This window comes from Saccopteryx leptura, chromosome 6 (assembly GCF_036850995.1).
Source record: "Saccopteryx leptura isolate mSacLep1 chromosome 6, mSacLep1_pri_phased_curated, whole genome shotgun sequence".
Taxonomy (NCBI): domain Eukaryota; kingdom Metazoa; phylum Chordata; class Mammalia; order Chiroptera; family Emballonuridae; genus Saccopteryx; species Saccopteryx leptura.
Genome location: NC_089508.1, coordinates 136,507,206 through 136,529,111, shown reverse-complemented (window position 1 = coordinate 136,529,111; position 21,906 = coordinate 136,507,206).

Genomic DNA, 21,906 nt, shown 5'->3' with positions numbered 1-21,906 from the left:
AGAAAGAATAATTGTAAATAAAGGAATAAATAGAAATTTAAAAATCAAATACCAACTTGGCTTGCCTTAACTTGGGACTCATATTCATCAAGAAACTAACATTTCACATGGGAAGAAATAATGTGCCACATCAAACTGAACTGCATTCAAGAAGCCATATTGTGTGTGTGTGTGTGTGTGTGTGTGCGCGCACACACGCAAAGAAGAGGAAGTCTAGTTCTAACTAATATTGATATAAGCAATGTAAGCCCTCATTTTCCTTTGTTTAATCCCTAAAGTGACTCTACCTGGTATGTCAAAAAGCTGTCAGAGAGCTAGGGTTATTAGATAGAGCCTCTTTTCCATAGGCTACATTTTATCCAAAGTTTATATTAGCCCTTTCTTCCTGCAAAATATTTCACAGTTGCCCCTCCTTCAGCTCTCTAGCTTCATTATGTGGTACCTTGAGATATGAATTTAATTTGTTCTGTAACCGATCTCGTAAGTCAGTCAACTCATATATCAAACTGCCGATACTGGACTCGTGTGCCAACTAGCAGCAGCTTCCTGAATCACGACTCATATCTCGGAATTTCGCTCAGATCTCAAACAAAAATACGGACTGAGTTGCAGCTCGTATCTTAAAAAAATATATATATATATTGGTTTGTTTGTATCTCAAGGTACCACTGTAATTGCATTTTGGTAAGAAACTCCTTTCCTTTGAAGATCATATTTAATATACATTACTTTTTTCTCTCCTCTGGTTTATTGCATCACATTGCTTGAAAATGTAGGTGCCTGATTTTTAGTTTTCCTCTTTAACTCAATTCCCTCCATAATCTGGAGGATTTTAATGTCTATGAAAATAATTTATGGCAAGCACTGTTCTCACAGCTTTATTCACCCACCCCACTAAAGCCACTCTTAGAACACTACCTCAAACCATTCTCCCTCCATCTCATACTTGCTTCTCATGAGACAACACTTCAGCCATATAAAACTTCCAGTGCTATATGTCCTGTTGCTAGCAGTTATCACCCTGTTCTCTCTCTGAACTCTCATTTCTTTAGAAATTCTGTTCTGAGAATGTTAAACTCTGCATCGATTCCTGAATCCATCATCTTCATTTTTATATCTGAGTACTACTGGAGAACAATTCAGCTGTGCAGGTCAGTGCTTGGCACAGTAGTGATCTGCAATGGCAGCTACTCCCACCATTCTGTTTGGAATGTATGTCTCCTGTCTTCAGAGGCAACCTGTGAAAGTTAGCAAGACTTCACCGTGCTCCTCTTTTCCTCTACCCAGCCCTTATCAACACTTCACAAAGATGGCCAAGGCTCAATTCTATCAAGAGAATGAGAGAAGGAATGGAAAAGACTCCATCAGTCATTGCCCTTTCATCGTCAAATTTGTATGCAACCACCTCAATCCTGCTGCTTGTCTGAATCCTGTAGAACTAAGTGTTTTATCTGCTGACCAAGGACAGCCTCATTCACCTCTGCGTTAATTAAATCTCCTCCCATTCTATATCCTACTTCCTCTTGGCATCTTACCATATTAAACTGTTTCTTGTTTATCCTGCCTCAGCCCCTTGGATAAACACGACAAGCTGGCAGCAGCACCTGCAGAGGCCTCAAGTCTTGCACTGCTCCAGATTCCTCCAGTCTCACTTCGCCTCTGCCTCACCTCAGCTTCATGGTTTTTTGTTTTCCCTTATTCTTCAGGAAGCACTCTTAGAGAGTTGATCTACTTTCAGAAACTTTACCATTGTGCTTATATTGTATTGTTTCAGATACTATTTCTGAAACCTATGTTTTAGTCCTCAGTACGGTACTTTTAGGCACTAGGAATTTTTCAGAAACACAGAAATCCTGGGAACTAACTTTGCTAGGTGCAGGGCTCTGAGCATCCCCTAGCTCAAAAGAAAAAAAAAAGATGAAACATAAATATTTTTTAAATGCTCTTTTGTCTTTACATACTTTCTTTTTTCTTCATTCAAACTTTCAGAATAGAATTTGTATACCTGATCAACATGTACACATATATTAACTCATCTGGAGGTGAGCTTACTCAACGTGAATACAATGCAATTTAGTTATTAAAGAAGAGGTAAAGAAAGAATAAATGTAAATAAAGGAATAAATAGAAATTTGAAAATCAACAATTAGATATGAAAACTATCACTAATTTCTCCTTTTTTCTAAATACATCAGGGAGGACAAAAAACTGAGCAATTTCAAAACATAAACATTTGTTCAGTATATCTTACCAATAAAAAGGATGAGATAAAAGAAACATGTTCTTAAGTCTATCTCCTCAAAATATATGTTTGGCAAAAGTATGGAAAGTTGTGTGCTTTGCTTGCAGGAACCTTGAGGCAGAGCTTTCACCAGTGAAAAGGACATCCTGGTTTTTTACATGGCCCCCAAAGGCCATAGGTTCTCATCTGTGATGAAGAACACTGGCTGTATCATCTCCAAGTTCTCCAAGACCCAAATTCCATAGCACCTTTGTTCATCTTGATGGACACAGAAGAAACTTAGAAAGTATTTCCTTGACTTTTAATTTCACATGCATATTAACATTATTATTTATTGTTAACCTTAAAGTAACATATAATAAAATTTGATGAATCTTCAAAAGTCAGATAAATTAAAAGAGCAGGATTTTGTTAGAAAAATGGTTTGTCAAAGGAGTCAATTCACAATCCAAAATGATGCTCAAGGGCCCTGGCAGCAAAACTGGGACTGTGAGTGTGAGTGAACTCAAAATTCCTGTGAGACTACTCTCACCCACTGTGAGAACACACAGTCTGTAGGTCTCTGTCTGATTCTGCAATCTTTTCTCTGTTCATTTAGAATTTCATACAGACTCTTCCATTGTTCCATATGGAGAATACAAAAGTCTAGAATGGAAGATAAAAATATTTCAGTGTGGGTTAAAAGGAAGAGTGGGCCAGTCTCAGTCTAAGAGTGATTCTGATTCCAGGCTTTTAGGTGGCCCTGTGCCCTCTTCCTAGACCCTCCCTCTTTCAGGAGAGATTGATTCCTTCCTCTGCAGCCTTTTCAAAAGCTCTCCTCATTTCTGACTAGGAAAGCTCCATGTGATCTTTTAAAAAACATATTCTAGGAGATTGTAAAGTTTATGCTTTTGTTTTGTTTCTTTTCTTAATCTCTCAAATATGTTTGTAGAGAACTTGTTCTCAGACATTTGTGAATATTTTTTTAATTGAGGACATGCTTTGCTCTAGTACACCATTCTTTAATCCCATAAAACTACTAAAGTTATTATCATTTTACTTAAAGCAGGACATTACAACAGTAAAAATATAAAGTAGAAAGTTTGCCTAATTTTATACCACAGAAAAAAAGTCTACCACAAGGACATGAGAACCTTGCATAGATGTGCTTGAAAACACAATTTTTTTTCTTATTTTTTCTTAAACTGGTTAAAACTTTGTCTCAGATATAAGTGAATGGATTTTTTTGAGCTTACTCTTTTAGGTGAAGACTCTTAGATAAAAACTGATGGGCCTTTCATATGCATTTAATGCTCTTGTATTAGTGAACTCCACAGAAATATAACACTTTTTCTCATATTTGTGTGCTGTTTACATTTTAACACCACACATGCTATATTGTTTCATATGTTTTTTTCATACAAATTGGAGGGCAAGGATACTTTCAGGGTCTCCTCTCTATTTCAAAGAAGAGAGAGGAGCTGGTTTTTATTGGGAGATGTTCTTTTGTTTGTTGAAGAGAGCATTGTTCATGTGCTTGTCCACAGAGAGTGGCTTCTTATTTCCAGTTTTTATTTTCCAGAAAGAGACAGAAAAAAATCAGTTTAAACAGTGTTGAACTAAATATTATTTTTCCCAAGTCAAGTGGATTAAAGTTTTAGAAAAATATGGGAATGATAAATTTTGAAACTGAGTACTCTGTCTTCTGTTTTTGATTCCTAATGAGAATACAGTGTGTAGGCAGTTTCTTAATTTAATGATTTAAAAACTAATGCAGTGGATGAGAGTTGGAAAACAAAGTTTGGCTGGCAAGCAGCATAATTGATGGGTGTTGAATTTTTAGCAAAGAAATAGACCTAAGGCTTTGGTCTAGAAGAAGAGTGATGAGACAAAGAAAATTAAATATATCTTCCCAATGAAACAAGATAATTCAAAATGTTTATGGGAGCTTAAGAAAAAAGCAGTGAGAAGGCTTATGTATAAATGGGGACTAAGAAAGTTTGGGGTCAGTTGTATGGAAGAATATCAGAGGTAGTGGTCAGTCAGGGAAATGCTTCCCCTGGGAGAAATGGCCAGGAGACTTCCAGAAACAATAGTCTCATAGTACTAATAAGCAGTTTCCAGTCATCTGCTGTACTGCTCTATGGTAAGTTCTGTTCTTTTCTTCTGACTCAATGGGAAACTTCCTTATAACTACCATCCTATTTGATTAATGCCTTGGAAAAACCATGAAAAAAATCTGTGATTTCACATTTGGTTTAATGAAGGGTAGAGAGAGGAAGTAGGTAATTGAACAGAAGAAAGATATTAGGAGAGGGAGTAGCTATAAGAAATGGAAAGTCCCTGAGATTTCTGAGACATGCAGGGAGTCAGTTAAGTAAGGGATGGCAAAAACTCCTTCTGTTTCAATTCTAAAGAGAAGAGTGCTTTCATAAGATGGAAGACCAAAAAACACGCTCATAGCGATTCTTGGATTGTTCTGGTAATATCTGATGTTTTTTACAAATGGCAGCTTCTTCTGACCAGTTAAATGATGTCTTCTATGGCATAAACAGAACTGGGAGTCCTGCTGGTGACATCCAACTCCCTCATGTCAAGAGAAAACCATCCTAGAGTTTTTCTCAGTACCCAGAACTAGTTTTAGTACTCAATCCCATTAATCTGCATTATATGAAATATTTTCTTCTCCAAAAACTATGAGTTTTTTGAGAAATCAACATCAAACAGAAAGTTTTGAAATCAAGAACAGGAAATGGGTGACTCAGCAAGCTGGATTTCAGCCAAAGAGCTGTCTCCACAGCTGTATAGAGTAGCTGAGAAAAGTTCCAGAGGATTTGCCTGGTACTGCTTGAAAGCAGTCAGGCTGGGAACCACAGAGAGTTCTCTAGAGTGTGATAGAAGGCAATTGGAAAGTTCAGCTTAAACTCCCTGGAAATGTCAGCCTGGTGTCACTGCTCTCCTTGAATATTCTTTATTTATTTTATTTATTTTTTATTTATTCATTTTAGAGAGGAGAGGAGAGAGAGAGAGAGAGAGAGAGAGAGAGAGAGAGAGAGAGAAAGAAGGGGGGAAGAGCAGGAAGCATCAAATCCCATATGTGCCTTGACCAGATAAGTGCAGGGTTTCGAACCGGCGACCTCAGCGTTCCAGGTCGACGCTTTATCCACTGCACCACCACAGGTCAGGCTGAATATTCTTTAAATACTTCTGAATCCACATGCAGAGGGGGTCTATGGCAACTCAGAATTTGAGAAACAAGGAGCATCCTTCCAGGCAGAAGTGTCCAGGTGTTTCTTTTGCTCTGAGAGACCAAACAGGAGATAGGAGATTTACCCTCCGAAGCTGGCACTGTTGAACTATTTTTAAAATTTAACATAGTGCTGATTGTTGGGTGAGGATTGCCTTTGGGCAGGGCTGAGGGAGCTGTTAGTAATTGATTCATTCTCTCTCTCTCTCTCTTGCTCATCTTAAAGTGTGTTCAGCAACTTAATCTGTCACCACCTAATGACTCTGTGCACAATTTTACTGAGTCTTCTACTGAGCCTTTGGAGAATCAGTTTGTACTTAAGGCTCACCATTGGAAAAGAGGAGCAGCCCACATGTGTGTCTTCTTGAACACAGTGCCTTGATTTCAGCAGGAGAGCAAAACCATTCTACATCTTGTAAGCCTTTCCTGAACTTAATCATTCCCTAAACTGGTCCCATGCTGCACATCCTTCTTCCAACACTTCCACCTGCACACCTATGGCCAGGTGTTCTTCTACCACATGTCCAGATTTCTGTAACAGACCTATTTAGTTTCCAGGTTGTTACACTCATACCACCCTCAGTTTAATCTTCCTAAAACATTTTCATGTTACTCTTCTGTTAAAAAATCTCAGGTATCTTCACAGTATCAGATAGATATTTTAACTTTATTTGTGTTATGTTGTATTTTACATTTCTATGGCTGCACACTATTTCTTTTTTCCCCTTTTATTTTAAAATTTTCTTTAGAAAATTAAATTTAATAGGGTGATATTGATCAATAAGAGTACATACGTTTCAAGTAAACATTTCTATAGCATTTGAAATGTTAAGTATGTTGTATATCCATCTCCCAATGTCAAATCATTTTCTTTCACCTTATACAGTGTATCCATAAAGTCATGGTGCACTTTTGACCAGTCATAGGAAAGCAACAAAAGACTATAGAAATGTGAAATCTGCACCAAATAAAAGGAAAACCCTCCCAGTTTCTATAGGATGATGTGGCAGCATGTGCACATGCGCAGATAATGACGTAACACTGTGTATACAGCGGAGCAGCCCACAGCCATGCCAGTCGAAATGTGGACGGTACAGAGGAAAGTTCAGTGTGTTCTGTGGCTCGCTAAATTTAAATCTGTGACCAAAGTGCAACGTGAATATTGGCACATTTATAACGAAGTGCCACCACATAGGAATAACATTATTCGGTGGGATAAGCAGTTGAAGGAAACCGGCAGTTTGGTGGAGAAACCCCGTTCTGGTAGGCCATCAGTCAGTGACGAGTCTGTAGAGGATATATGGGATAGCTACCTAAGGAGCCCTAAAAAGTCTGTGCATGAGCCTACATCAAACTGCACTGAATAGGTATGAAACTGGGAGAGTTTTCCTTTTATTTGGTGCAGAATTTCACATTTCTATCGTCTTTTGTTGCTTTCCTGTGACCGGTCAAAAGTGCACCATGACTTTACGGACACACTGTATTTGTTCTTCTTTACACCCTTCCCCCCATTCTCTTCCTCATGTCCCCACACCCCCTCCCCCTGGTAACCACTTCACTTTTATCTATGTCCATGAGTCTCAGTTTCATATCGGACCTATGTGTGAAATCATATAGCTTTTGACTTTTTCTGATTTACTTATTTTACTCGGTATAATGTTCTCAAGGTGCATCCATGCTGCCATAAATAGCAACATGTCATTATCTCTTATGGCTGAGTAGTATTCCACTGTATATATGTACCATATCTTCTTTATCCAATCTTCTATCAAGGGACACTTTGGTTGTTTCCAAGTCTTGGTCAATGTGAATAATTCTGTGATGAACAGAATGCGATGAACAGTGGTATCTCATTGTAGTTTTGATTTGCATTTCTCTAATAGCTAGAGAAGATGAGCATTTTTTCATATATCTATTGGCCATTTGTATGTCTTCTTGGGAGAAGTGTCTGTTCAAGTCCTCTCCCCATTTTTTAATTGGATCGTTTGTTGCTGAGCTTGGTGAGTTCTTTATATATTTTTTATATTAGTCCCTTATTGGAGATGTTGTTTGCAAATATCTTCTCCCATTTAGTAGGCTACCTTATTACTTTGTTATTGGTTTCTTTTGCTGTACAGAAGCTTTTTGTTTGATATAGTCCCATTCAATTATTATTATTGTTATAATTTTTTGCTATTACTTCCCTTACCTTGGTGTCAAAGTCATAAATTGCTCTCTACTGCCTAGGCCCTTAAGTTTTCTTACCTATGTTTTCTTCTACATAATTTATTGTTTCAGATCATATATTTAGGTTTTTGATCCATTTTGAATTAATCTTTGTTCAGGGAAACAAACTGTAATCAATTTTCATTCTTTTGAAAGTGGCTTTCCAATTTTTGCTAGCACCATTTAATGAAGATGCTATTTTTTCTCTATTGTATGTTTTTGGCTCTTTTGTCAAAGATTATTTGTCCATGTATATATGGTTTTATTTCTGGGTTCTCAATTCTGTTCCATTGGTCTTTTTTTCTGCCAATACCGTGCTGTTTTGATTATCATGGCTCTGTAGTATATGGTAATTTGAAGTCAGGTAGTGTGATAACTCTGGCTTCATTCTTTTTCCTCAGGATTGCTTTGGCTATTTGAGTTTTTTTATGGTTCCAAAAAATCCTGGTGATTTTTTGGTCTATTGCTTTAAAAAATGACATTGGGATTTTAATAGGCATTGAATTAAATTTGTATATTGCTTTGGGTAATAAGGCCATTTTAACTATGTTGATTTTCTAATCCATAAAATGGAATATTTTTTTATTTTATTGTGTCTTTTTCAATTTCTTTCAATAATGCTTTGTACTTTTTAGTATATAGATCCTTCACATCTTTTGGTATATTTATTCCTAGGTATTATTATTATTATTATTATTATTATTATTATTATTATTGCTGTTGCGACTGTAAAAGGAATTTTTTTTTTAGTTTATTTTCCAAAGTTTTATCATTGGCATATAGGAAATCAATAAAATTTTGTATATTGGTTTTGTATCCTGTGACTTTATTGTATTGGTTTATTGTATCTAATACTTTTTAAGTGAAGTGTTTGGGGTTTTTAATACACAGGGTCATGTCATCTGCAAAAGTTCTATTTTTACTTTTTTTCATGATATGAATACTTTTTATTTCTTTCTCTTGCCTGATTGCTCTGGCTAAAACTTCCAGAACTATGTTGAATAAGAGTGAAGAGAGTGGGCAACCTTGTCTTATTCTTGATTTTAGAGGAGCAGCCTTCATTTTTTCACTGTTTTGTTTGATATTAGCTGATGGTTTATGATACATGACCTTTATTATGTTGAGGTTCTTCTCTACCCAATTTATTGAGTGTTTTAAAAAAATGGGATGTTGTATCTTATCGAATGCCTTTAGAACATCAGTTGTTAGGATCATGTAATATTTGTTCTTTGTTTTGTTACATTTATCAATTTATGTATGTTGAACCATCTTTCTGCTCCTGAAATGAAACCCAATTAATTGTGATATTTTATTTTTTTAATGTGTTGTTGTATTCAATTTGCTAGTATTTTGTTTAGAATTTTTGCATCTGTATTCCTTACAGATATTGGTCTGTAGTTGTTTTTTGTGCTGTCCTTGCCAGGTTTTGGTATCAGGGGTCTATCTGCCCAATAAAATGTGTTAAAGAGTCATGCTTCTTTTTTGTGTTTGAGAAGACTTCCAGAAAAATAGATAACAACTCTTTGAATGTTTGGTAGAATTTGCTAGTAGAGCCATTTGATCCTGGACCTTCATTTTAAGGAATGTTTTTGGTAGATATTCCTATTTCCTCCCTGCTTGTGGGTCTATTTAGGCTTTCCACTTTTTTGTGACTCAGTCTAGGAAGATTATATAGTTTTAGGAATTTATCCATTTCTTCTAGATTGTAGAATTTGATGTCATAAAATCTTTCATAGTCTTCTACTATGATCCTTTGTATATATAATGTTTGTGGTGTTTTCTCCCTCATTTTTCTGACTTTGTTTATATGAGTTTTTTCTCTAATTTTTTAGTGAGTTTAGCCAGGAGTTTTTCAATTTTATTGATATATTAAAAAAACAAGCTCTTTGTTGTATCAATTATTCTATAGTTCTTTTTATTCTCTTTTCCATTTTGTTCTGCTTTAATTTTTACTATTTTCTTTCTTCTGCTGACTTTGGGTTGCTTTTGTTCTTTTTTTTATCAGTTCTTTTAGATGTGATGTTTGGTTGTTTACTTGAGATCTCTCTTGTTTCTTGATAAAGGCCTATAAACTTCCCTCTTATTACTAATTTTGCTGCTTCCCAGAAATTTTTATGTCTTGTCATTATCATTTTTCTGTATATATCTTTTGAATTCTGCTTTTATTTTTACTTTATCCAAGTCATTTTTTAGAAATGTTAGTTAATTTCCACATTTCTGTGACTTTATTTAATTCCTTTTTGCAGTTGAGTTCTAATTTCAAAGTTTATGCTCAGAAAATAGTCTTAGTATAATTTCAATCTTCCTGAATTTGTTGATGTGAGTTTTGTGGCCCAACATATGTTATACCCTTGAGAATGTTCAAGGAAACACTAGAAAAGAATGTATAATCTGATGTTCTGGGATAAAATGTTCTGTACCTGTCTGTTATGTCCATTCGGTACAGTATATCATATAAGACAAATATTTCTTTATTAATATTCTGTTTGAATTATCTATCTAAAGCAATCAATGGTATATTCATATCTCCAAGTATGATTGTGTTTTTTCTAATTCTATTTTAGATCAGTTAGTAGATGTCTTATATATTTTGGTGCTCCCTGGTTTGGTGTACATATATTAAGTAGTGTTATGTCTTCATGATACAGTGTCACCTTTATCATTATGAAATGTCCATCTTTGCTCTGGTTATCTTTGTTATCTTGAAGTCAGCATTGTCAGATATGAGTATGACTACACCAGCTTGTCTCTGGGTATTAGTTGATTGGAGAATTCTTTTCCAATCTTTCACTTTGAGTCTACTTTTGTCCTTGTAGCTTAGATATGTCTCCTGAGGGCAGCATAGAGTTAAGTTTTACATTTTGATCCAGTCTACTATTTTGTGTCTTTTTATTGGTGTTTTCGGTCCATTAACATTTAGGGTAATTATTTCTGCATGAGAATTTTTTATAGCCACTTCATGTGTCATATTCTGGTAGCACTTTGTCTTCTTTTTTGTTTTAGTTGTTTTTGTTTGATGGTATTCCTTGCTTTTTTCTTCTGTTTCTTCTTTTATAAGCAATTGTTTTTAGTAGTGGCTTTCTTATAGGTGGTTACTATTAAGTTATTAAGAGAAAAATTGTCATATATAGAAGAATTTTTTGTCTTATGAGTATTTCTGCACTCCATTCTCCTTTGCTACTGCAGATCTTTACTTTCTCTCACTTTGTGTTATTGTTTTCATGGGTTATTATTGTTTTTATTGTAACCTTGTTGAAGCTTTTACTTGTAGTTTTCATTTGTTTGTTCTTTGTATCTGTTTGAATACCCCTTTGAGAATTTTCTGCAGTAGTAGTTTTCTGGTGATAAATTTCCTCAGCTTCTGTATGTCTGCAAAGCTTTTTTTCCTCTTCATGTTTGAAAGATAAATTTGATAGATATAGTATTCTTTGACTAGTAATTCTTCTCTTTCAGTGTTTAAATGTCTGGGTGCACTTTCTTTTGACATGTAGGGTTTCTGCTGAGAAATATGATGATAATACAGTGGGCCTTCTTTTATATGTTATGCTCTTCTTTTTCCTAGCTGCCTTGCAGGTTTCTTCATTATTAATTTTTTACAATGTGCCTTGATAAAGGTCTGTTTGGTTTGAAGTAATTCGGTGTTCTGTTTGCTTGTTGGATTCGAGGCACTAACTCTTTCTATAAGCTCATTTATCATTAATTTGTCTTTTTTTTTTTTGTATTTTTCTGAAGCTGGAAATGGGGAGAGACAGTCAGACAGACTCCCGCATGTGCCCGACCGGGATCCACCCAGCACGCCCACCAGGGGCGACGCTCTGCCCACCAGGGGGCGATGCTCTGCCTCTCCGGGGCATTGCTCTGCCATGACCAGAGCCACTCTAGCACCTGGGGCAGAGGCCAAGGAGCCATCCCCAATGCCAGGGCCATCTTTGCTCCAATGGAGCCTTGGCTGTGGGAGGGGAAGAGAGAGACAGAGAGGAAGGAGGGGCAGTCGAGAAGCAAATGGGCGCTTCTTCTATGTGCCCTGGCCGGGAATCAAACCCAGGTCCCCTGCACGCCAGGCCAATGCTCTACCGCTGAGTCAACCAGCCAGGGCCATTAATTTGTCTTTTGAGCTTATTAAATTTCCTATCAATGTTTTCTTGCATATCCTTGAGTATTTTCAGAACTCTAATTTTGAGTTTTCTATTGTTTAACTCCAAGGTTTTTATATAATTGAGATTACTTTCTGGAAATTTTTAATTTTTTTTCTGAACTACTTGTCTGTCTTGTGTAGTTATGGTATTCAATTTATTCTTCCCTGATGGCATTTGAAAGTGGTATTGTTAAGAACTCTAATAAAAACAACTAAAAAATAAATTAAAATTAAAAAAAACAATAAAAATATTAAAAATAATAACAAATAAAATTAAAAAATATATAATCAAAAACATAAAAGACACCCACAGAAAAGAATAGAAAATATAAAAATTTTGAAAAATGCAATACAAAAGAGAGAAAGAGAAAAATAGGAAAAAAAGGTTTTGGTTTTGAGTGGTTGCTCTGTTTTCTTCCAATAAGTGACACTACATTCAAGTTTTACCTCTGAAATTCCTGGACAGACCTCCCCTGAGATGTTGCTGTCATTATGATATGGGCAGTGCTGATGCCGTGTTGGTGAGTTGGGTGTGTTGTGAGGAGTTTACCACTTTACAGCTTTAACATTTGGCCTCTGGGCTCTCCTTCCCATGTCTCAACAGACTAGAGAACCAGACGCAGATCACCTCTGTTCTTCAGGATAGAGAGTTAGTTATGGGGTCTGCCTTTGCCACTCTCCATACTCTGTGAGGTGAGGGATGCAGGATCTGGGAGGCTGGGGGGTCATACTTTTGGTTTTCTCTGTCTCTGTGCTGAGTGTGAGCTGCAGTCAGACCACAGGAACACTGGCCATGCCCCATTGTTCTGTCACCAGTTTGGTTTAGCATCTCCCCTTCTACCCCTCAATCTCACCACTATCATGGCAGAAGGAGACCCAATCACTCCAGGCTACTCTTTTCTCCTCAGCAGAAAAGAAATAGTCAATCCAGGCTTCCCCCTACTCTGGAGCCCCAGAAAATCAAAATCCAGATAGTCCAAACTTTCCTCCTCTCTGGACCTCCTGCAGGCAAAAACCCAGACAGTCTGTGCCTCCTTCTCCTCTCTCTGGAGCTAGTCATGAGTGTTTTTCATCTTCTGCCCCCTTCTCAACCCTTCCCACCTTTAGTCTGCTTGGTGCATGGATCTTTCAGGTGCACCTGTGAGCCCAACAGGGGTTGCCTCACTACATTACAACTGTTCAATTTGTTAAAATTTCAATGGGAATGTATCTTTTATACTGCCATTATTCTGACATCATTTTCCTCTTCTTCTTTTTCTTCTATTTCTTCTAGTAAGCCCTTTAACATTGCTTGTAATACTGGTTTGGTTGTAACAAACTCTTTTAACTTTTTCTTGTTTGGGAAGCTATTTGTCCTTCAGCTTTAAATGACAGCCTTGCTGGATAATACAGTGTTGGTTGTAGGTCCTTGATTTTTATCATTTTAAATATTTTATGCCCATCCCTTCTGACATGAAATGTTTCTGTTGAAAAATCAATCAACTGACAGTCTAACGGGAACTCCATTGCAGGTGATTATCTTTTTCTTTTAGCTTTTAATATTCTTTGTCTTTAAACTTTGCCATTTTAATTATGATGTGTCTTGGTGTAGGCTTCTTTGGGTCCATCCTGTTTTAAACTTTCTTCAAATTTTTGACTTGTGTGTCTTTTTCCTTCACTTGAATAGGAAATCTTTTAGTCATTATTTATTGAAATAAATTTTCAATTCCTTGCTCTCTTTTTTCTCTTTCTGATACACTTATGAAATGGATATTGTTACACTTTGTTATCCCAAAGCACTCTTTAAGCTATATTCATTCTTTTTTAATTCTTTTTTTTTACTGTTCTAATTGAGTGTTTTTTTACCCTGTCTTTCTAATACTTGATTTAATTTTCTACTTCATCCAAGCTCGTGTTTTGCTTTTACAGTGTTTTCTTTATATTGTATTCTTCATTTCTGACTAGTTTCATTTTATGTTTTCTAGATCCCTTCTTTTCCCTTCTTTTCTTAGTAAGAGGAGGGATAGAGAGACAGACTTTCAGATGTGCCCTGATTGGGATCCACTTGGCAAGCCCACCTGGGGTCCATGCACTGCTCATCTGGGACCATGTTTGTAATTGAGCTATTTTTAGCACCTGAGGTAGAGGTTTCATGGAGCCATCTTCAGTGCCCTGGGCTGATGTGCTCGAACCAATTAAGCCATGCCTGTGGGAAGGAAAAGAGAGAGAGAGAGAGAGAGAGAGAGAAATGAGAGGCAGAGAGTTGGAGAAGTAGATGGGCATTTCTCCTGTGTGCACTGACCTGGAATCAAACCTGGGACAGCCACAGGCTGGGGTAATGTTCTGCCACTGAGCCAACTGGCCAGGGCCTCTATGTCCTGTTTAATGCTGTTATAGTTCTCACTAAGTTCTTATAACCATTACTTTAAACTTAATATTTGATAAATTCTTGCTTCCATTTTATTTAGCTATTTTTCTGAAGATTTTTCCTGCTGTTTTATTTGGAACATATTTTGTTGTCTCCCATTTGGTTGCCTCTTTGTGTTTGTTTCTATGTATTAGGTCTACTATGCCTCCCAGTCCTTGTGGCATGGTCTTATGTAGTTGGTGACCTGTAGGGTCCTGTGCTTTAGTCTTAATCACCTGAGTTGGATGCTCTAGGAATATCCTTGTGTTATATATGTGGGCCTATCTGTTGTAATTGAGGCTTCACTGGTATTGGCCCATTTGTGTATGTGATTAACCTTCAGGCTGATTGACTGTGAAACTCTATCTCAACCATGGTATGTGAGCTCCAGTGCAAGTGTTGACTACATAAAGCAGAATTTGTCTCAGCAGGGTTTGGTGCCTGCTGAGATCTCTCATATGTGCTGCTTGTGAAGCTAATTGAATCCTCCACTGATGTTTCTGAAGCTTCCCACTGATTGTGTTGATTCTGAGCTCCTTGTGAAGAAGGACCCTCATGCAGGCCAATATATGACACAACTTATGACTGGCCCTCAGCAACCTGCTTATATCTACAGGCATTGCACAGTTTGAGACTGTCTTTACTGGCCTGAGTACATGCAGGAAGGTCCAATTCAAACATCAAGTCTATTTTTTGCCAACACTAAGCATGGGGAAAGGTCAGCAATGGTCCCAAGTCACCCCAAAATCTGCATTTGCTAGCCTCTGCTTGCTAGCTGTTAGGATAAGTCATTGAAAGAGCCTTATCTGTAGTTTTTCTCAGGGCCTCAGCTCTATGGGATATAGTTAGAGGGATTCTTGAAGGTAAGGCTATTGTTTACCCCTAGGTTGATGCCACATGGAGGGAAGTGCAGCACCCAAGAAAGATCGTGTCTGCAGTATGAGAAAATTATTTAGCACAGGGATCCTTTATTTCTGACTGGTCCCTTTTTATGGTTTCTATGTCCTTTTCTCATGGTGTTGTATTCTCACCATGTTCCTTGAGTATTCTTATAACCATTGCTTATCAGTATATAGTAGCTGTTTCATCAACTGTCTTCCCAGAGCCAAAATCCCACACTCTCCTCGTGCAACTCTAATCCATTCTATTCTTCCTCTGCTGGAGCCCAAGTGAGTGGATGTGAATAAAACTTTGTGTTGGCACTTTAAAAGGGTACTTGCATCTATGTGAAAACCCACCTTTCCCTGGTGAAGATAAACCATGCTGTTGCTCACAGCCAGATGTCATGTGGGTGCTTCTTCTCAGTTAGAGTGCTCTGGGCTGGGAAACCCAGCTTGAGGTTTAGACCTCATACTCCTCAGGGAGAATATTTGCTTCTCAGATATCCCTCCAGAATCTCAACCACCACCTGATAGAGTGAAGCCAGCTCATTTTATTCTCTACCCTTTCTACCAGTCTCAATGTGGCTTCTTCTTTAAAATCTTGGTTATAAGACTTCTCTTCAGCTAGTCTTCAGTGGGTTTATCCAGGATAATTGTTCTGTAATTTATTTGTAAATTCAGTTTGGTCCTGGGAAGATGTGAGTGTAACTTTTACTTATTATTCTTCCACCATTTTGTATCTCCCCAGACTTTTTTTTAATTAGAATTTGTTTTGTTTTTTTCAAATTTTTATTTATTTATTCATTTTAGAGCACAGAGAGAGAGAGAGAAGGGGGGAGCAGGAACATCAACTCCCATATGTGCTTTGACTGGACAAGCCCAGGATTTTGAACCGGCGACCTCAGCGTTCCAGGTCGAAGCTTGATCCACTGCGCCACCACAGGTCAGGCTGTATCTCCCAAGACTTTTAAAATAATTTTCTCCTTCACCTTTTATAAGAATGCATGCACATGTGCATATGTGTATATGTATATATACATATGTGTGTGTTTGTGTATTCTAGCTATTCAAGCATTTTTTCTCTCATCCTTGATATTAAACAAGAGGGAAAATAATTCTAAACATATTAGTCCCAACAATTATTTTTCAATTTTATTCAAACTTTCAGTAATAAGAAAGTCTTGTTACTCAGTGCACAAGTAGTTTTTACATTGGCACAGAACACTCTGTCATTTTTATACCTTTTCCCAAATACTCATTCCCATTTACATTGCTTCCTGAGAAAAATAATTCCTAGTAATAGTTTTCTTCTAAATTTGTTCTTTTCAATCAAGAACTTAAAGATCTTCTGTGAATTTTGGAAATCAGCTCAAAATAAGGTTGTTAGAGACACCAAAATTTTGATGACTTCTTCAATCTCCCCTCCCATACCATGTCCAGTGGAGAGATGGCTCCACTCTTCACTGATGAGACCACACATCTAGAAGCCTCCAGTGATAGTAAGTTAGAACAGTTTTTCTTACTCACCTATGCTGGGAAAGCAGCAACAATAGCTCCAAGTTTTTGTTCCCTCCAGAAGCCAATCAACCCTTTTGGTGGGAAATACTTTTTATGATCATGCTGCAGCTTTTTATTTCCAAGCTTGCCCTTCAACACCAAACATAAAAAGCGTGAAGGCTTACCATCAGTGTGGAAACTATGACTTAAACTTGATACTTGTTCATTCCAGACAGCAACATGTTACCTGTATATAAAGGAAACTATAACAGGAAACCTGGTTTTCATTACCAGAGGAGTCTGTGTGTAACTAAAAAGAATCAGACCAGAAAAGAGTCAGTCAGTAATCCTAAAGAATCAAGAACGAAATGATTCCATAGCAGAGAAGAAATATGAATGAGAGAGAGAATTATGCCCTGGCAGTAATGTGTTAGAACTCTTTGATGGTGATGAAATCTCAGAACATTTATTATCTTCCTTATGTCAGTGCTTCTTCCTTATGTTAGTGCCTGGCTGCTTGGCCTTGTATCCTCCTGCAAAACACCTGGAAACAGGTGAGCTTTGTCCTCAGCCATCTCTTAGCTCACCTTTTAATATCTCTCCTTTTCTTCAGCCTTTCCCCTTAAGAAACCATGTGCTCCCAAGACCTCCAGCAAGGTGTGCATTTTTCAGTCCCTGGTACTGTACCTGGGACATGGTAAGCACTCAAGTATTTGAGAGATGCTCCAAGGAATGAATCTTCTTCCTTGTTTGGTTCGCAAGACAGCTGCCTTCTGCCACTCTTGTCCAATTATCAACTCCTGGGAGAACAAACATTCACAGAATATTCAGTAATAAATAAGATGTTAATATGTTTCCAGGATTAAGAATAATCACAGAGGGGAGTGACGTCAGAGAAATGGAAACATGAGGAGGGCTCCCGATACCCTCTTCCCAAAATTTCAACAAGTTCAACAACTAGAGACAGAAAAATGACCCCAGGAGCATCTATAAGACCCACATACTGAACAAAGGTATGATTGGGTGAAAAGGTGGTAAAATATATAATTGACCCTGAAGGAAATAAGATGGAGAATGGTACACTCTGCCTTCTTCACTGACCTGAGCAAAGGTTGCTTTCACTTGGAAGTGAGAGAAAGTGAGGTTGGGGGCATAAAAGAGCTGAGCTGGGGCAGAGACATTCAAGCCAAGGAAAGAGTGTGCCTGCATCGGCTAAGCCCACGCAAGCTAATGCTGACGGCAGACCCCGGCAGAGGCAGCAAGTGGTTGCCTTCTTTACTCCTGATATCCTGTTCAGGGAGCATGGACAGTGTGCAAGTGGTTTCTCCTAGCGCCCCGATCATGGGCGCCTTCAATCCCAGACAGAGGTACAGGGTCAGAGACTGTCAGCAATAGCCTTCTGCATGGGCTGTGACCAGAGTCTCAGTATAATCCCTGCTCCCCAAACAACAACACGTGGGGAGTGCATGAAAGCTGACTTCCCTATACCTGGACCTCGCCGGGTGGGCGGGGTACCTCCGCCAGCCATATAGGCTAATAAGCATATTCCTGGGGAAGAAAAAATATGGAAGTGCTATGGGGAGGGGCGTGCAGGCAGCTTGCAGACAGTCTCTGGAGCAGATCCACAGATCCAATCACTGAAATTAGCTTAACCCACAATCTGCTCGCTGCCCAACTGGCTTACGCCAGCAGCAGCTCTGGTTGACAAGGTCTTGTTTCTCAGGTCAGCGATATAAGAAAAGAGACATGATATTTTTTAGGGCCTCTTGCTCTGCTCACAGTAGCTGGGACAACTTCATGCCAGCTGATAAAGGTGAAAAACACATTTCTATGGAACAGACTTCAAGAACACTGCAGAAGTTGGGCAGGTAGGCTGTAGGCTTTTTAACAAGGGAGAAGCCTGCAGAGAGCAGTCCCAGAGAACGCTAAGGCAAATTTAACTAGACATACACGGGGAACCTTAGAAAGGAGCCTGAACAGAGGACAACATGCCCACCTACCTGCTTAAGCTGGTGGCTCTTACTGGCAGAGCTTTCATACTTATAGCATACAAGGCTGTGTGCTATAAGAGGGATTTGGCAGCTATTAAGACCTCCTGTCCTGTAGGCAGCAACTAGGGCATCTTCCTGGCAGCCAATGTAGGTTACAAAGTGCAAAAAGCCTGGGGAGAGTGTTCCCGAAGAGTGCTGAGGCATACTACACATACATGGAGGCTCATAGAAAAACACCTTGAGAGCAATTGGCTCCCAGCCCTGCCTGATTATGCCAGTGGCTCTGACTGGAAGAGCCTTACCCAGAGCCCTGAGCTGAGTAGGGATAGAGTGGAGATTTGCCAGCTCATAGGGCCTCTTATTCTCCAGGCAGTGGCAAGGGCGACTTCATAGCTGGATCACCAAGCTGCTGGTTCAAGAAGGAGAGACTTGGAGAGAGGCTCCAAGAAAATGGACTCTCCCACTGTTGGAGCCTGCACACGCTAACATGTCCCGACAACCAACGAGACTGAGTCCTAGAATATGACATCGCCATAGCGAAATATCAACTGGGGTAGAGCCTGGGGTACAGTGCCAGCAACCAGAAAGAGAAAGAAGATAGAAAAAGGAAGAAGATAACCTCTCAAAGTCAAGAATAATTCACAGTCTTTATAACATTTTCCACTTTTTATTGTTTCTTTCATTTTCTTATCTTAATTTCTTTTCTTCCACCTTGGTACATTTATCCTCATCTTGTCTTATTATTTTCTCTTTATCGTGAACTACATTACCCATAGGTGTTACATTTCCCATTTTTTTTTCTTTTCTTTTGTCTTTCTCTCTATGAGGGTTACACTCCAAAAACCTTAACTCTCTCCCTTTTTTTTTTCTTCTTCTTTTTCTTTTATTTTTTTCTCCATCTCTCTTACTTTATTCTCTTCTCTTTCACTTTTCCTCTCATTCAATCCTCACTCACAAAAAATTATTTTATTTTAGATTCAAATTTTTTCTTTGTGGCATTTTGTGTGCTTCTTACTTTGCTTTTTAACGCGTTAGCATTCCTCCCAAACCTGGCTCTCCATTCTATGTAGTTTTTGTTCCACTTAATAAAATAGTATTTTCATTCTTGTTTTCTTCTTATTTCTTTCACTATATCACTCATTCAACCATCATTTAAAAGCAAATTATTTTATTCTTCACCCAATTTTTTTCCATTTTGCATTTTGTGGGTCTTTATCTCGTTTTTTGGCTCTTTGTCACTTCTCCCCAAATCAGGACCTCCATTCAAGGTAGTTTTGGTTACATTTAATTCTCAGTTTTTCATGCTATTTTCTCAAAAAAAAAAAATAATTTTTTAAAATATATATTTATTTATTTATTTTACTTTTTATTCTTTGTTAATTCTCATTAGTGTTATTAACAAAACAACCCTCAGATGCCTCAAATATCATGGATACAAAAGACAGAGATGTAGCACAGATAGATGAGAAAAAAATTTATAAAAAAATTTTAATAGATTGAAAACCTTGGAATTAAATGACAGAATCTTTAAAATAAAAATCCTAAAAATACTCAGAGATATACAAGAAAACACAGAAAGGCAATTTAGGGAGCTCAAAAAACAACTCAAAGAACAGAAAGAATATATTACCAAGGAAATTGAAACTATGAAAATAAATCAAAAAGAGATGAAAAACTGAATTCATGAACTGGAAAATGAGATAACAAGCTTAGCTAATAGAACAGGCCAGATAGAAGAGAGGATTAGTGACATAGAAGACAGGCAACTTGAGGCACAACAGAGAAAAGAGGAGAAAGACTCACAAATTTAAAAAAATGAGATAGCCCTAAAGGAATTGTCTGACTCCATCAAAGAGAGTAACATAAGAATAATAGGTATATCACAGGGAGAAGAGAGAGAAAATGGAATGGAGAATATATTTAAACAAATAATAGATGAGAATATCCCAAGCCTGTGGAATGAACTAAAGCCTCAAATTCAAGAAGCAAACAGAACACCGAGTTATCTTAACACCAACAACCTACTCCAAGGCACATCATAATAAAATTGGCACAAACCAACGGCAAAGAAAAAATTTACAAGACATCCATGGAAAAAAAGAATACAACATACAGAGGAAGGCCTATTAGATTATCATCAGATTTCTCAACAGAAACTCTACAAGCTAGAAGAGAGTGGACCTCAATATTTAAAGTTCTGAAAGAGAGGAACTTCCAGCCAAGAATACTTTACCCATCAAAGCTATCCTTCAAATACAAAGTAGAAATAAAAACATTTACAGATACAGAAAAGATGAGGGAATTTATCATCAGAATAACCTCACTTCAGGAAGTACTAAAGGGAATTATCTGACCAGATACAAAAAACAAAACAAAACAAAACCACAAGAAAAAGCTCCACCAAGAACAAAATAAAATCAAATTTAAACTGTGACAACAAAAACAAAAACATAGAGAGAATGAAGATTAACAGTATCAAAGGACGATGCAGTGCTGAAGCAGTCAGGAGATAGTATACACCACAGTGAACATGGTATTTACCCTTTTCATTACTTAATGGTAACCACCCTTGAAAAAACCATCACAGAAGCACATGACTTGAAAAAAGATGTAACAGAGGAAAGAAGTATGGATTACAACCAAAAAAAAAACCAAATTATAGAAAAATAAGAGAAGAATCAAATAAGATACAAAACTAACAGAAAGCAGTATATAAAATGGCAATAGGAATCCCTCAAGTGTCAATAATTACACTAAGTGTAAATGGATTGAACTCACCAATGAAAAGACACAGAGTAGCAGGATGGATTAAAAAAGAAAATCCAACTGTATGCTGCCTAAAAGAAACACATCTAAGCAACAAGGATAAAAACAAATTCAAAGTGAAAGGCTAGAAATCAATACTTCAAGCAAATAACATCCAAAAAAAGCAGATGTAGCAATACTCATATCTAACAATGCTGACTACAAGACAGCAAAAGTTACCAGAGACAAAAATGGTCATTTCATAATGATTAAGGGGAAACTGAATCAAGAAGATATAACACATTTTAATATATATGCACCAAACCAGAGAGCACTAAAATATATAAGACAGCTACTGACTGACCTAAAAACAAAATATGACATAAATACAATCATACTTGGAGACATCATTATACCACTAATGGCTTTAGATCATTCATCCAAACAAAATATCAATAAAGACATATGGGCTTAAATGAAACAATAGAACAATTGGATATGATAGACATCTACAGGACACTCCATCCCAAAGTGCCAGAGTATACATTTTTCTCTAGTGTACATGGAACATTCTCAATATTGACCATATGTTTGGCCA